This window comes from Nelumbo nucifera, chromosome 1 (assembly GCF_055504915.1).
Source record: "Nelumbo nucifera cultivar China Antique chromosome 1, China Antique-T2T, whole genome shotgun sequence".
Lineage (NCBI taxonomy): Eukaryota > Viridiplantae > Streptophyta > Magnoliopsida > Proteales > Nelumbonaceae > Nelumbo > Nelumbo nucifera.
The window spans coordinates 106,559,773-106,575,290 of NC_142649.1; the positions used below are offsets into that span (position 1 = coordinate 106,559,773).

The following is a 15,518-nucleotide window of genomic DNA, read 5'->3' on the forward strand; positions in this document are numbered from 1 at the left end:
CAATGACCCATATATTATGTCAGTAAAATCTTGTAGGGAGCAGAGACAAAGTACCCGCAGATAGAAAAGCTAGCGTATGCACTGGTGATAGCAGCACGAAAACTCCGCCCGTACTTCCAGGCTCACACTGTCATTGTCATGACCGACAAACCTCTGAAACAAGTTTTACTCAAACCCGAGGTTTCCGGCCGACTGACGAAGTGGGCCATCGAACTCAGCGAGTACGATCTCCAGTACAAGCCAAGAACTGCCATTAAGGCCCAAGCCTTGGCAGATTTTATCGCAGAATGCACGTTTAGCCTCGAATGCACGTTTAGCCTCGAAGCCCCCGAGCCGGTCGAGCCCGAGATCCCCAGTTCGGGCGAGCTCGGGGCTCCCAAGCCAAACGAGTCCAAACCCCATGAAGTAGCAGCCAGTGTAGCATCCCTCCTGGTTAGACCAAGCGCGAACTGGGATGAGGAGCCCTGGATCCTTCACGTAGATGGCTCCTCGAACCAACAAGGCAGCGGGGCTGGAATAGTGCTACGCAGCCCGAGCGGAACGAAGCTGGAATACACACTACGCTTTGAGTTCGCGGCATCCAACAACGAGGCGGAGTACGAGGCACTGATAGCCGGGCTAAACCTAGCGCACAAGGTTGGAGCAAAGCACATGGTTATCTGCAGTGATTCCCAGCTCGTCGTCAACCAAGTTACAGGCGAATACGAAGCGCGCGAGCTCACAATGATTGCATATTTGGCAAAAGTAAAGGAGGCTCTGCTCAACTTCCAGTCATACTTCATCAAGCAAATCCCGAGGTCAGAGAATGCTGAGGCCGATGCCCTGTCCCGACTAGCTAGCACGAGCCACAACGCCAGGAGAACCGTGTACGTAGAGGACTTACCTCGGCCCAGCATTCTCGGTGGGGCAGAAGAGGTCGCTCCCGTCACTGAAGCAGAGCCGAGCTGGATCGACCCACTCGCGAGCTTCCTGCTAGACGGAACCCTCCCCGCGGACCGCAACGCAGCCAAGAGGGTGCAGCGCCAGGCAGCCAAATACATCATGATAGACGAACGGTTGTACCGACAATCCTACACGCTCCCCTACCTGCGATGCTTGCGCCCAGCCGAAGCCAGGTTGGTACTCCGCGACACTCATGAAGGCTTGTGCGGCAGACACCTGGGGGGCAGAGCCCTCGCCCAAAAAGCACTTCAACAAGGATACTACTGGCCAACGATGAAAACAGAGGCAATCGAGCTCGTCAGAAAATGCGACAAGTGTCAGAAGCATGCCAACATTCACCATCAGCCCGCTGCCGACCTCAAATACCTCACCAGCCCATGGCCCTTCACCCAATGGGGCATCGACCTCCTGGGGCCATTCCCACCAATGACAGGCGGGAGAAAATTCCTAGTGGTGGCAGTAGATTACTTCACAAAGTGGATAGAAGCTGAACCCCTGGCAATAGTTACAGCCCGAAACATACAGAACTTCTTTTGGAAGAACATTGTATGTCGCTTCGGGCTACCTTGGGTACTGATCTCCGACAACGGCAAACAGTTCGAAGATATCAAGTTCCAAGAATGGTGCCAAAGTATGGAAATTAGTGAGAACTTCACGTCGGTCGCACACCCGCAGGAAAATGGCCAAACAGAAGTAATGAACAAAGCCATCCTCCGCGGACTGAAAGCACGACTAGACCGAGCTAAAGGGTTGTGGGTGGACGAGCTACTAAGTGTCTTGTGGGCTCACCGAACCACGGAAAAGACCACCACAGGAGAGACCCCCTTTAACCTCACCTACGGCACCGAGGCGGTGATCCCAGCGGAAATAGAAGTACCTACGCTACGACTAGAAGCATACGACGAACAGACAAACGAGGGCGAGTTACGCACCAACCTCGACCTACTGGACGAAGTGAGGGACCTCGCGCACATCCGAACTGCGGCCTACTAGCAAAAGGTAGCTCGGTATTATAATGCGCGAGTAAAGAAGAGGAACTTCCGCGTCGGCGACCTGGTTCTCCGTAAGGTCATGGTGCCCGAACCCGGCGTAGGGAAACTTGGACCAAACTGGAAAGGACCCTACAGAGTAAAGAAAGCACTCGGTGGGGGCATACGAGCTCGAAACCCTAGAAGGAAAACAAGTACCCCGAGCATGGAACATCGTCAACTTAAGAAGATACTACCTATAAACCACCAAGGCAAGTACCCCGAAGCCGAGGTAAAAAATGAACTAAAGGACCGAAATGGTCAGTTCGGCAAAAAACGCAGCTCGAAGACAGGACAACTAGCACTTAAACAAAAAAGCCATTTCATTTCAGATAAAGGTGTACATTCAAAAAAAAAGCAAAAAAAAAATACAAAAAAGCCACTTCATCTTTTACAAGTCGGGGGCTACTTCATCATTATCAGAAGCCACTTCGACAACACCCGAAGGACCTGCCTCCCCCTCGGAGTCCGGTTCGGCATCCACAACATTGGCCATCTCTTGAGTAATGCGCGAAGTGGATATGGCTTAGCTTGAAACCGGCTTAGCTTGAAACCCCTCCTGTAGGAGTCCACCATCAGATCCTCGAAATCCGGCGAAGCAATATAATCACTGACAGCCCAGCTCGCGTATGGGCAGACTCGGAGTAAGCGGGAGCCCCTGTGTGAGTGGTTTCGGCATAAGGAGCCCCCGCCGGCTCCTGCATAGGAGGGGCCATCTCGGGCTCCATAGGCTGATCCTCCGCCGGGTAGTCCAGCACCTCGGGCTCCGCACCCTGGGGTGGTTCGGTGCGAGCTCGCTTAGCCACCCGTTTTCTCCTCTTCATGCCCTGGAACAAGTGCCCACCTCGGGTCCCTCGAGAGTCCATCGTACCTGCGAAAAGGAGATTCGGCATTAGTAAAACAAGTAAAAGAAGAGCAAGACAGGATCGCTAGGGGAAGAACCTACCCGAACTCAGGCCAGCAGCAATAAGCTTGGCCTCCGTCAGATACCGTTGACACTCCAGCCCAAGCCGCGCCCATTGCCGGAGGCCCTTCGCCGTCTCCTTATCAAGTGTGACGCCGGAGTCGGGAGCGACCATCCCCCAACCGGTCTAAAACGGCCACCCCAGCGCACTTCGCACCCCGAAATAGTCCCGCTTCCACGCCGGGACCTTATTAGGGAGTCCGTGTAAGAGCTTGAAGCCTGGGCGAGGAGACAAGTAATATGCCCGCCTACGCCCAGGGAGGGGACCCGCTTGCTTTTTCAGCATTAAAATAGAGGAGAAAATCTCCAGATCCAAAGGAAAGTTCTCGTCACAGAATAAGGAGATCGTCCCCACTAAATTCCTAATGGAGTTCGGGTGAAGCTGGCCGATCGTCACACCGAAGTGGTTTAGAACCTCGACGAAAAGAGGATGAAAAGGCAGTCGCAGCCCCGCAGCAAGCTGCTCCCGGAAAATCACGATCTCATCAGGACCGTGTTCCCAAGGAAAGCTACCCGTAGGGATGAAGTAGGCGTGCTCCCCGGGCAAGTTGTAGTAGTCTATGAGGGATTGAAGTCCCTCAGGCGTCATAGTCGAAGGGCCGAACTGATCTAAAGCCCGGCCACGACAGGAGGTGGACACCGACCTACCCGAGGCACCTCGGCCTGTAGGTTCAACCCCTTCCTCAGGACCTACATCGGGCTCACTTGAACTACCAGGGGACGCAAATTGGTTCGTAGAACCTGCATCAAACCCGCTTGAACTGTCTGAACCCTCCGAACTAGACATCAGGGAATGGAATGGGATTCCAAGAGCACTCACCCGGGAAGAAAACTGAAGTAGACCACGAAAGCTCGAACAAGCAAAGAACCTAGGACGCGAGCTGAAGAGCCTGGACGCGAACTGAAACTTAGGCGCGAGCTCAAGAGGTACAGTAGCGAGGACGCCCCCCGCCCCCCGGCGCTATTTATATCCACAGCGGCCGGAAAGCAACGTTCCAGATCGAAGCCAATCCAACGGTCCACAGCCGCGCTAAACCGCACGTCTTCCGAAGCCGACCAGCGCACGTCTTTTCGAAACTGACGAAGCGTCGCGCACGTCCTATCAGAGGACGGGGCGTCAGCACGCATCTTCTCGAAACTGACAGGGTGTCGGCGCACGTCTCCTCACAATGAAAGCATCTGCAGCACGACTCCCGAACGGCTACCATCACGTCTCTCAAACGCGCGCCCTTTTTGAAAATCAAATTAAAGCGCCCTCAGTACGGACCAAAACCCTCCTGCTACCTTACGAATTCCCCGCGCCAAGACAGGACCCTTGTCGCAGGGAGTGGGGGGCAATTGATGAAGGGAAATTTGGCCCGACCTCGCAATCACCCGACACGTGGCAAGAGCAAACAACTCGGGACAGTAGAGCGCCCAAAACGAGCACCGAAAGTAACGAAGTCCAACCTCACTACCGAGCCCGAACTCCACCAGACCGGACTCTATTAGGAGCCTGAGCTCCCTACCAAGAGTCCGAGCTCCCTATTGGGAGTCCGAGCTCCCTATTAAGAACCCGAGCTCCCTGCAAGGAGCACGAACTACCTCAGGTCCCAAGCCTCACAAAGCTGTGACCCGAGCTGACCCATGGCAGCTCGGAACACTCCCCAAACCGAACTCAAGATATCTCGCTCGCCACTCCAGCACTTCGCTTCTGAAACACCAGGCTGACCAAACGTACCTAACACCAAGGACGTCCGTATCCAAGGGCGGTGCACCTGACTGATTTGGGATCTGACACCTGACAGCCGCACTTCAAACGGCCTCCTGCTACCGCCACCTGCCACCGTCATTACTAGCCGCAGAGACAGCTCCAACAAAAGGAGCAGTGGCGGTTCTGTCCGGCCAGAGGAAATGACGTCCGAACTGGCAGGAGCTCAGAAATAATCATGCCCGATCTGATAGAAGCCTGGAAGTGAGTGCGCGAGGTGGTTATAAAAGGCTCCTACCCCACAAGAACGAGGTATGCGAACTTTTGCGCTATCTAGCTTATCTTACCTTTGAAAAGACTCTAACTTGAGCTTCGGAGCCCTTACGCCGGGTTCTCCCCGGAGCTTCTTCACTCCCTCCGTTTCAGGTCCCCTACCACTCAGTTCAGAGGCAAGATCGTTGACAGCTAAGACCGGCCGAATTGTACATCATCATCTTCCATATTTATATATTATTATTCATTAGAGATGTTCCCAATGCATAGTAGGATGTGCCTGTGGGGTCGGTGTGAGGTGCGCTCTGAAAGGAGCAGATCCGATATCCTATCGATCAAGTGGTTGTACATCTAACAATACAATCGGCTACAGTATTAACTGTACGTGGAACAAATGAGATGGAATAATGCTCAACTTCATGCAGTAGCTCTGTAATCGACAATTATGTGATGCAACTGCCAAAGAACCACAAGAGAGTGATTTAACAGGATATTCACAATCTTCTACGCAACTCCTTGTAAGCAAATAGGGGTCGATGCGATCTGATCTGATTTATATATATATATATATATATATATTTATTTATTTATTTATTTATATATTTATAAAAATACATGTATATATTAATATATTTATTTACAAATATATATTTATATTGCATTTTTTTTGTAAACTTTTTATAAAAAGGCATGTATATATATTAGTATCTATGATGAAAATAATCGAAAAATATTTATATTTCTTGTTTTTATATAAACTGTTATATTTTTCTTTTAATAATTTATTAAAATGTTTCAAAATTTAAATCGAATCAGATCATATTCGGATATTAGACATTCTTAATAGATTCAGATTCAAATCACCATTTATGAGATTCAATTGAATCTTCAAATCAGATCACAAATATTTATTATCATATGGGATTTGAATATACGAATCTAATCCCATCCGTTTGCATCCCTATAAGCAAAACCACGTTACCGCTAACTCCTTTGCAAATACAATGCCTTCCGTAAACACCATAGCTTCTACAACGTAGAACTCACCTGTTCTTGACAATGATGCCAATGCCACAGCCATTTCGATTAGATGCTCCACCCCAACTGGCCCAACATTAATTTTTAGCATTGACAGATGGGGTGAAGTCTAAGAGTTGTTCCCGCACTCATCAATCACATGGATAAATGGGAGGCATTGAAGATAACCCAAATGGGTCCGAAATCAACACCCTACACATTACCTCTTTGCATCTAACCTTCCAAATATATACCCTACTACGAGCTCGGCTTCAGTCCAGCACGCTATATACGTGCACCTTTCGCGCAGCATGAGGACGTGCCATGCATCTTTTAATTCGTGCGTTGGTTTAATGCGTGCGAGATGAATTCAACGGAGTCTATCCTTCATGCCGTTAGCTTCTCATTACTTCCATTCCACTTCCTGCTCGAGAATCACCGGATTCTGCCATCGCCAGTCACTCTCGCTCTCTCCCTTTCCAACCGGCGGTGATTAATCGCCATCACCGGCGACCCCCTAAGGTATTTTGGATTCTGCCCTGATAGAAGTCGGACTGTTATCACCGGCGACTGATAGAAGCCGGATTCCTGTCAACGGTAATCATTTAGATTCGCCTACCCTTGTTGAACAAGCAAGAATGGAGGATCATAGGGACAAAAGAGTCCAATGAAAGAAGAGACAGCCACTGGAAACAAGAAGAAGTGGAGGTGTCATCGTCGTTGTCTCGTGTTTTCTCACTCTGCCGCTTGGGGAGTCGGTTTCAACCTTCGTCTGCAGCCATGAACTGTTCATGGTGGCGCTGAACCAGTGCGACCCCTGACTAAGACCTATCTTCCAGCGCCCATTGAGACTTTCTGGTGAAACCATTTCCATCCTCATCTACATCTCCCATCCCCCCAATTCCCCTTCTCTCCATGCCCGCGTTCTCGGCACCACTTCCCTCTCTCCCGACGATCAAGAAGGTGTTGTAATGTCTCCGGTCTCCGCATCTAGAGGGCATAGACTAGGGGTGATCATGGATTGGGCCAGGCCAGGCCCATGTCAGGTTCAACACTAATGATAAGTGTTTTAATCTAGGGTTGGGCTTGGTCTGGCCTGCATCCCAGCCTAATTTGCAAGCTCAAGCTGGTTTTGTTTTGGGCTTATGACATCTAATAATAAAAATTAATTATTTTAATTAAATTAAATGTAATATATGGCACAAGTCCAAGGTAAATTGGGCTTGGCTAATTTTTGGGCCTATACACAAAAAAGGACATGGACTTCATTGTTTTCTTTTTTTGTATTTAGTGCTATAACTTAAAAGTTTTATATCTTATATAAAATAATAAACATTTAGTATATATGCAAGTATAAAATATACTTGGATATATATATAACATATATAATATAATGTTATAATATATATTATATTATATTGTGGGTCGGGCCAGGCTTGAGCTGATGGGCCCAAACTTGGCCCAAAATTTTATGGACTTGATGTAGATTCGGGCCAGGCTGGATTTACACACAAAAACCTGGGCCTAAGCCCAGAAATTTACGAGCTAGGTCGGACCAAGAATGATCACCCCTAGAATAGACTGCACGTACCATCATTACGATCATCCCATTTACATTGTTTAAGTAGCTCAGCATTTATCCGGATTTCCTATCCACACCTACCCACATAACAAGCGCAGCCACATATGAGGAACATTTCATCCTTATATGTTATTATGTACGAGGAGATATTCGGTTGGTGTTTTGTTGGTAAGCGTCCGTGGAGTTTTTGTAAATAGGAGACCCGGATACAATTCCCAAGGTGCATGTCAGACTCCCGGGGAAAGCCCAAATACACAATTCCCACGGCGCATGCCAGACTACTATCGTAGGAAAAGAAAGTTGTCAAAAGACCAACCCTAGCTCAGTTGATAGAGCGGAGGACTGTAGTGGGAATTCCCTTGTAGCCATCCTTTGGTCGCTGGTTCGAATCTGGCTAGGCGGATACCTTTTATCCTTCTGTCGTCTGTGGATTAATCCTTAGGGCGGGAATCATACATTCATACTCCTCATCCTTGACCTTTGAAATAATTTCCCATTCCTAACGCCGATATCAGCTGGAATAAAAAGTGACTTTTTATTAAATTTTCGGTATTTTCAAATTACAAGTTTTTATAAAAAAATATGTTTATATAAATAAAAGAAACCTTTTTAAATATAAATAAAACTAAAAATTAAATATACCATGTAATTTCTTTTCATTAAATTTAAATATATCTTATGACTTAAACTAATTAAATATACCTTGTTAAATATTCAACAATTTAAATTAACCGAAATACATTAAAAAAAAAAAATTATCCTTGGCTGTTATTTAAAGGTGTTGTGTGGGGAAAAACTTTAACTGTTGGGGGCCAACTGTTGAGACAGTTTCCGTGGTAAATAGGTAAATTAGTAATTACATCTCAATTTATTTTTATTAAATACCAAAGCGTGGGCGTGAATAGGTGAACTGCCTAGAATCTGCCCAGCCCAGAAACTGTCTCAACAGCCTATGCTGTAGGGGCCCCAACAGCCAAAGTTAAGCCTGTGTGTGATAGGCTTTAATAAAATCCGATTAACATTTTTGAAAACTAAACTTATAAAAAACCGAACAAACTGAACCAATTTTTTTTCAGTTATTTCGGTTGGATTGGTTAAAACCGAAATCCATTGATTGTGCTATGACTTCCTGCAAAAACAATTCAGTTTCACATTAATCAAACTGAAAAATAGTGCCCCGTAATATTTTCCTGTCTTTTATTTGACCATGCTTCATTTCTGTCCTCAGGAACACAGTCAAGGCGATTATTGACATGATTATTAATTTGTTATCTGATTAGTTTTGAAAATGTATACAAAGGAATTGCGCTTCATCAGTAACCAGTAACTCCTTTGAGAAACAGGCCCTGAAAAGTTCCCAGTTGGATGCAGTATTTTTCTTTTACCAATGCAGCAGGATGAGCTTTGGCTTTATCATAAGGAACTCGGAGGTCTAATGACAATTGTTGTCAATTAGGAAAGAGTCGAAGGCTTGTGCAAATTCAGACTGAAACACATCTGTATTGTTGATTCTTTCTAAACCGGTACTGCTCTTGGTCCTTTGAAGTTACTTCTTGCAAAAAATCTGCAACTCCTTTCCTTTCGGGACATTTGAAACCCATGAGTTCAAAGAATTCAAGGACATTCTCACGTGGACCTTGGTAGACAATCTGACCCTCTGAAAGTAAGATAATGTCATCGGAAAGGTTGTAAGTCTCAGGTACAAGCTGTAGAAGTCAGAAGAGATATTACCATGGTTACTTCCATAATATGAACCATCTGTCTCATGAACTTGACAATTTGAGAAGTTGTGGAACAGTCAAGTTCGGTTGATATCTCATCCACGAAAACAGCTTTTGCTGGTCCAACCAACATCTCTCCTGAAAATTGGAGCATCCAACAACTATTAGAATGCTGATAATCAGTTGGAAATTGTAAAGACCAAGCTAAACTGAGGAAAGGAAAATTAAACTAAAAACAAAGAGAAAGAAAACATTATTCCTCCAATAAAATTTGGAAGCAATATGCTTGTCCTTTAGAACATCAGGAACATTAGATTTCATTACCATAATCATAAAACTCTGATTAACTTCATAATTTACAATAATGATTTGTCCAGATTCCATTAAAGTTCAAAGATGTGGCTCAATGCATAACTAGATTAACTGATGTGCTAGCATTACAAGTTTGGTTAAACTTAGGTAAAGAAGTGGTAGTTATCGGCTGAAATAGAAAAATAAAGTTTGGAGTAAAGACTGCTAAATTTTCATATGAATAGTCATGAAAATATCAACAGCATGGTGCATGACAAAAGGAAAGGCAAGGTACATACATTGTAGAACACGAAAGCAAGAGGTTTCAGAAAAGTTTGCATGGTGGATACCTTGTATACTTCCTTGAGAGTAAGACAAGAAAATAAAGATCATTGTCAAAGGAAGAAATGTCTCCCTTAACTTGTTAGAATTAATGAGTAAAAAGTAATTGAAAATAAAGGTTTGAAGTAAAAATAAGTGTATATATAGAGTAGCCATTATAAAACAATCTCAAATAACCATTCAACCTAAAAGCTTAAGCTATTAAGTGAGTTCTTTGAATAGGTTGATATTATCTAATATGCCCCTTCACACGAAAGCCCATTGGGCTTGAAGTGTGAACAAGCACAGGCCCACCTAGGGCTGTCGATTGGACTGGATTTGGTCCAATCTGATCCAGTCCAATGTGAGTCCATTACAAATGGACCAGGTCCAATCCAATCTAATAAATAATTTGGACCATTTTGGACTGGTCCAATTCAATGTTCGGACCATCCAATTTGTTCAAATTCATTTTAATTTAGATTGGTTTCAACCCAAACCCAGTCCATTGACACCTATATTCTTATCTTATATCAATGGACCCGGATATTGGCTTAATCCAACCAAATCCAATATAAATTTATTACGGATGGACAAAGTCCAGTCCAATCTAATAAATATTTTGGCCGGATTGGTCCAATCCACTATGTCTTTTTGGTCCATCCAATCCATCTAAATTGTTTTTGGTCGAAGTGACTCTGATACAATTTCAAAGAACCATTCAACCTAAAAGCTTAAGCTGTTAGGTGAGGTCCTTGAATACGTTGATATTCTCTAACAAATAATATAAAGCATAAACATCGGAGCTAGTTCTTGCCTATGAAATATCCTCCACATGAATGGTTCATATAAACAAGGATAATTTGGATCTTTAACTAAACCAACAGAAAATGCGATGATTTGAAAATGATAAAACTCTAGGAATAACAAAGAAATTTCTTTATAAGCATGAAATGCAATTTCGACTAGTAGAAATGGCTAGATATGTATAAAAATGCTACTGGAGTTTCTTTATAAGCATGATATAATAAATAAAAATGCTACTGGAGTTTCAAGAAGCTTTTCTTGAAACCCTTCATGTTTCCAACTGCAATGAATGACCAAAACGGAAAAGCATGTCTCAAAGGTACAACTTGCATATCATGGAAAATATGGATTGAACAAATTAACATTTATAGAATAGAAAAAATTAGCATTTAGAGAATAGAACTAATTAACACAAGTTACACAATCAGGTCTACGCCTCACCTATGCAAGGGAGAAAAGAAAGAGAGAAGAGCAAAATATTAGTGAACTATATTGACAATTGACATCTAAAACTAAAAGGCATAAATATAGCATGTCTTGCATCATAAACCCAATAATACAATGAGTAGGTCCAACATCCAAATACAAACCAAAAATCAAACATCATAAACCCAATAACATGTCTTGAATCATATTCTCCATTTTTCCTTTCCATGTTCTCCATCTTCAACCTAGAAGAGAATATATGAAATGTAAAAATTATAATACAAATCTAGTATATTATGCAATGCAAGTATGAAAATTTAAGAAACCTACCAAGTACAAGCACAAAAAGGGATAAAATATCAATCACTATTTGTTCTGATGTAACCACAACCTTTGGTAAATCTGAAAATTGAGGAAGAAAATTAGAAAACCTCATTTAAAAATTACAAAGGTTAAGAAATTATCAAGAGAAAAATGACAAATGAACTAAAACTTAAATAAAAAAGATTGTTACCATTCTCAAGTTTATCGAACTCCTTTAGGTCTTCTTCAACATTAATGGCATATTATGATGATCGGATCCAATCTTGAGCACATACAAGTGCTTCTAGTATTTTAGGAGTCAAAGAACTCTTAAATGCATCAAGTAGTCGTCCTCCAGTGCTAAAAGCAAATTCTGAAGCAACTGTAGAGATAGGAACTGACAACACATCCCAAGCCATTTGTTAAAGGATGGGAAATTTGGGACAATTAACCTTCCACCATCCTAGGATATCAAAGGCATCATTTCCCTCTTCAGTATCTTCATTTAAGTACCTATCCAACTCTGATTTGCTATCTGCCCCCTCCATTTTTTTTGACTTATACTTTTTAAACTGAGACATTGCTAATTTCTTCCTTATTGTGATGGTTGCTCACCCTCTGTCTCGCTTGAAGTTGAATTTGGGTTTTGTCACTAATATGCCTATTTTGAAGTGCAATCATATTCTTGTATTCATTGTACAAATCATACACAACATCCTTAACTTTTTTTCACAAACTCCACATATTCTAGTTTCTGACGAAAGTCTAGAATAGTTGCAACATAAATCAACTTATTCATCTTGTCAATGTTTTCCTATTACTTGTCATACTTTCCTCTCATCCTCTCTGTCATCCCCTTCAATTCTTTGTCCTCACTACCTCTCCATTGTTGTAAAAGGCAATCAACTGAATAAATTTCTTGAAATTTTTATTAGCTATAACATACAAGGAGCCTGAAACCCGCAATGTGAGATCATAAAAATGTTGTAGAAATAGTACTAGCCTCCTAACACAGGCCCAATCGAAATCAGTAGGAACACCACCCCCCGTCTCAAGTTCACTTCTAAAGTAAGGATCATGATCCTCAAACCTCTCAAAGGCTTTTTCAAACTTTTGAGCCGCCTCCAACATTAAATAGGCCCAATTTCACTGTTCCCTGAACACGATTAACAGATTCACTCATCTCTTTCAAACCATTGTTCACAACCAAATTTATAATACGTGCAATACATCTCATGTGAAGCAATTTCCTATCTAAAATACTAGTTCCCCAATTAGCAATTTTCTTCTTTAAAAATGCATCTGCAACATCATTTGAAATAGCATTATCAACTGTGATGGAAAAAATTATCAATTCCCCATTCAAGTAAAAATTAGGAATCTTTTTATTCAATTTTCAGTCATTGTCAATAAAGTGGGTTGTTAAAACACATGTAATTAATCCTTTGCAAGGAAGACCAATGTGTTAGTTGTAAGGCATACCCTTTGGCGCGAATTTTTTAAGAAACTCTTCAACTTCAACTTTTCATCCAAGTGCAATTGATAACAATCCCGAGCAACAGACCATCAAGATGGAATACAAAACCTTGGACAATAAAGTATCATAAATTTCTTAAAGCTCTCACCATCTACAAACTTGAATGGGAGCTCATCAATAATGACCATATGGGTTAACCCGTACCTAATAGCCTCTTGGTCAAATTTTCAACAACTAAGGCCAAGGGGATTCATATTCTCACCACCTACCTCCTTTGAGTTTGGGTGCAAATTCAACTATGCTTGTTTCGTGTCTAAGTTATAAGGGTTCTTCTTGTATATATTCATGTGATTCCTTAATGAGCTAGTTCTATTCTTTTAGGGCCACAACAAAATTCCCTATTACAATAGTTACACTTAGCCTTCGGTTCACCATTATCTAAAACAAACTTAAAAAAGTGTTTCCATACTTCTGGCATTGGTTGTATGGCTTTTCTCTTTCCTTTAGTGATTGTACTTGTAGTATTTGTCGAATCCATTTGACTTAAGGGTTTGGGATGTGAACTTGCATCCTCTATACTAGTCGGTGTATCTCCTGTTTGATATGACATCTATAAACAAAGAAATATAAATTAAAATTAAAAAAACAAATGAAACTAATCACATAATATCACACTTAAAAGTCAAGAAGGGAATGAATTAGCTTACATTGCAGGATGCAACTATTGAAGCCATGGTTAAAAGTAAAAACAAACCCCAGACCAAGTAAGTTAAGTCCAAACCCCCTATTAAAATAAAAATAACAATGTATAAGAGACACAATGTTTATTAGCATGATAAGTTGAAGGTTTAATGAAGAGAAGCAAAAGTTGTAAGTGGAGGTGAAAAAAATTCGGTCAAAAACCTGAACTAAAAAAAATACCAATCAGACAATCATATACTCATATTCTCCAAAACATACATTCAAATCCTAACTTTTGCTATCTAATGAATGTCAATATGCAAGATATATTTAACATATACGCAAATCCGATTTATCTACTTATTCAAATATCCAATTCTAATCCAATTTGACGAACATATCATAAAAATTATAAAAAATAGCATAATTTTATAAAGTTAGATATAAAACAAAAAATACCATATTAGAATTAAAATATTTGAATAATATCAAGCAATATTAGAATTTGTTCAGTACAAACCTATCACCAACAGATTAGAAATAAAAGTAAAATAAAAAAGAAAAAATTTGCCACCTCTTAGAACCAAAACCAGATAATTTAGCTACGTTTGAAATAAGATAACCTATGTATTATAAATTAAATACATGACTGCAATAAGCCAATCACTAATCAGTAATCTACTATCTTAGACTATTACTATTAGCACATTCTTAACATAAAAGATTAAGAGAAAAAACAAGGAAATGGAAATCTCACCACAGAACCAATTGTAAATCAGAATCAGAGACAAAACCCAATACCCAACAGTTGCTCCAAACCTACAAAAGCAAGAAAAGAATGAAATAATTTAGTACAGTTGTACAGGCCCAAATGCTCAGTTGCTTCAAACTTACCGGTGCTGGACGATTCATTGAATAGCTAGCTTACCGATCACCGCTTTAACTGAGGTCGAAAAAGAAAAAAGAAAAAAGAAAAAAAAGAACTAAATTGAACCACCAGATTGGAAATTTGGAACCAACAATCAAGTTAATGAAGAATAAAATGGGAAAAAGAACAAAAACGAAAAAAATATTGTACCTGAGTTGCAGGGTCTGAAGGGATGGGATATCCATCACATGGACGCCCAAGTATTGCGGAATGGACTGGGTAAATTTCAAAAATTTCTCCCATCTTTGTAGGGAATCGAATTCCTTATTTTTAGAAAAACATGTTTTTCAATGATCAATCTTGAATCATGAATCAAACCAGATCTGAACCAAAAGGAGGAGGAGGGAGGATGTACCTGATATGGAGAAACAATATCTCCCAATGGAAGTTTTCACGCCCAAGGAATGATCCAAAATCTGCTCCCACTGAATATGGCGCAATGCAGGATGGAACAGAATCAGCAATGTTCTTCCAAAAGAACTTGACCCTTCGCAAGAATCAATTGGATGGCTTGTGAGTACAGCTCCAATCAATCATTTCCTAAAAATTTGGAATCAAGATCAGATCTTGATTTCTCCCAAGAACTGGAGATCGAACTGAAGGTAATGGCGGCGGCAGTAAGGAAGCGACAAGAGAATATTCGCAGGGTGCAGAATTCTCTCTTCTTGTGATTTTCAGCTCTGAAGAGAATTGAACATCAATCACTAACAGTTGTCGCCCCTTTCTCCTTTCATAATCTTAAAGGAATCAGCTCATAATCCCATTAGGAGTTGCTAATCCAAATCATATTTGGATTAGAAGTCCCTTTAAGTGATAAGGGATAACCCTTATCTAATCTGCAGATCAGATCAGCCATCTCCTAATCTAATTAGGAGGCTTCCAGATCTAAATCTCATTTAGATCTTGGACTCTCTAAGTGGATAGGGTCTAGGCCCAATCCTATCAGCTGATCCATCTCAGAATTTGCCCCTTTTAATTGACTGATCAAATCAGCCCAGTTCGAAATGGGCTTAAGGCCCATTTAAGGTTATGTACTCACTTAGCCTTCCAAACTGTTGCCCAGTTGG

General features: G+C 41.9%; 1 long non-coding RNA gene across 1 annotated transcript; it reads right to left on the reverse strand.

Annotated features, from left to right (window-relative positions):
* Positions 1–8,645: 8,645 nt before the first annotated feature.
* On the reverse strand, positions 8,646–14,535 carry LOC148803675 (uncharacterized). Its single transcript, XR_016081389.1, has 8 exons — positions 14,418–14,535; positions 14,281–14,342; positions 13,550–13,626; positions 11,577–13,452; positions 11,393–11,464; positions 11,227–11,307; positions 9,228–9,355; positions 8,646–9,153 (listed from the first exon to the last, which is right to left on the reverse strand). It is a non-coding gene; the product is annotated as an uncharacterized LOC148803675 (long non-coding RNA).
* Between the last annotated feature and the right edge of the window lie 983 nt (positions 14,536–15,518).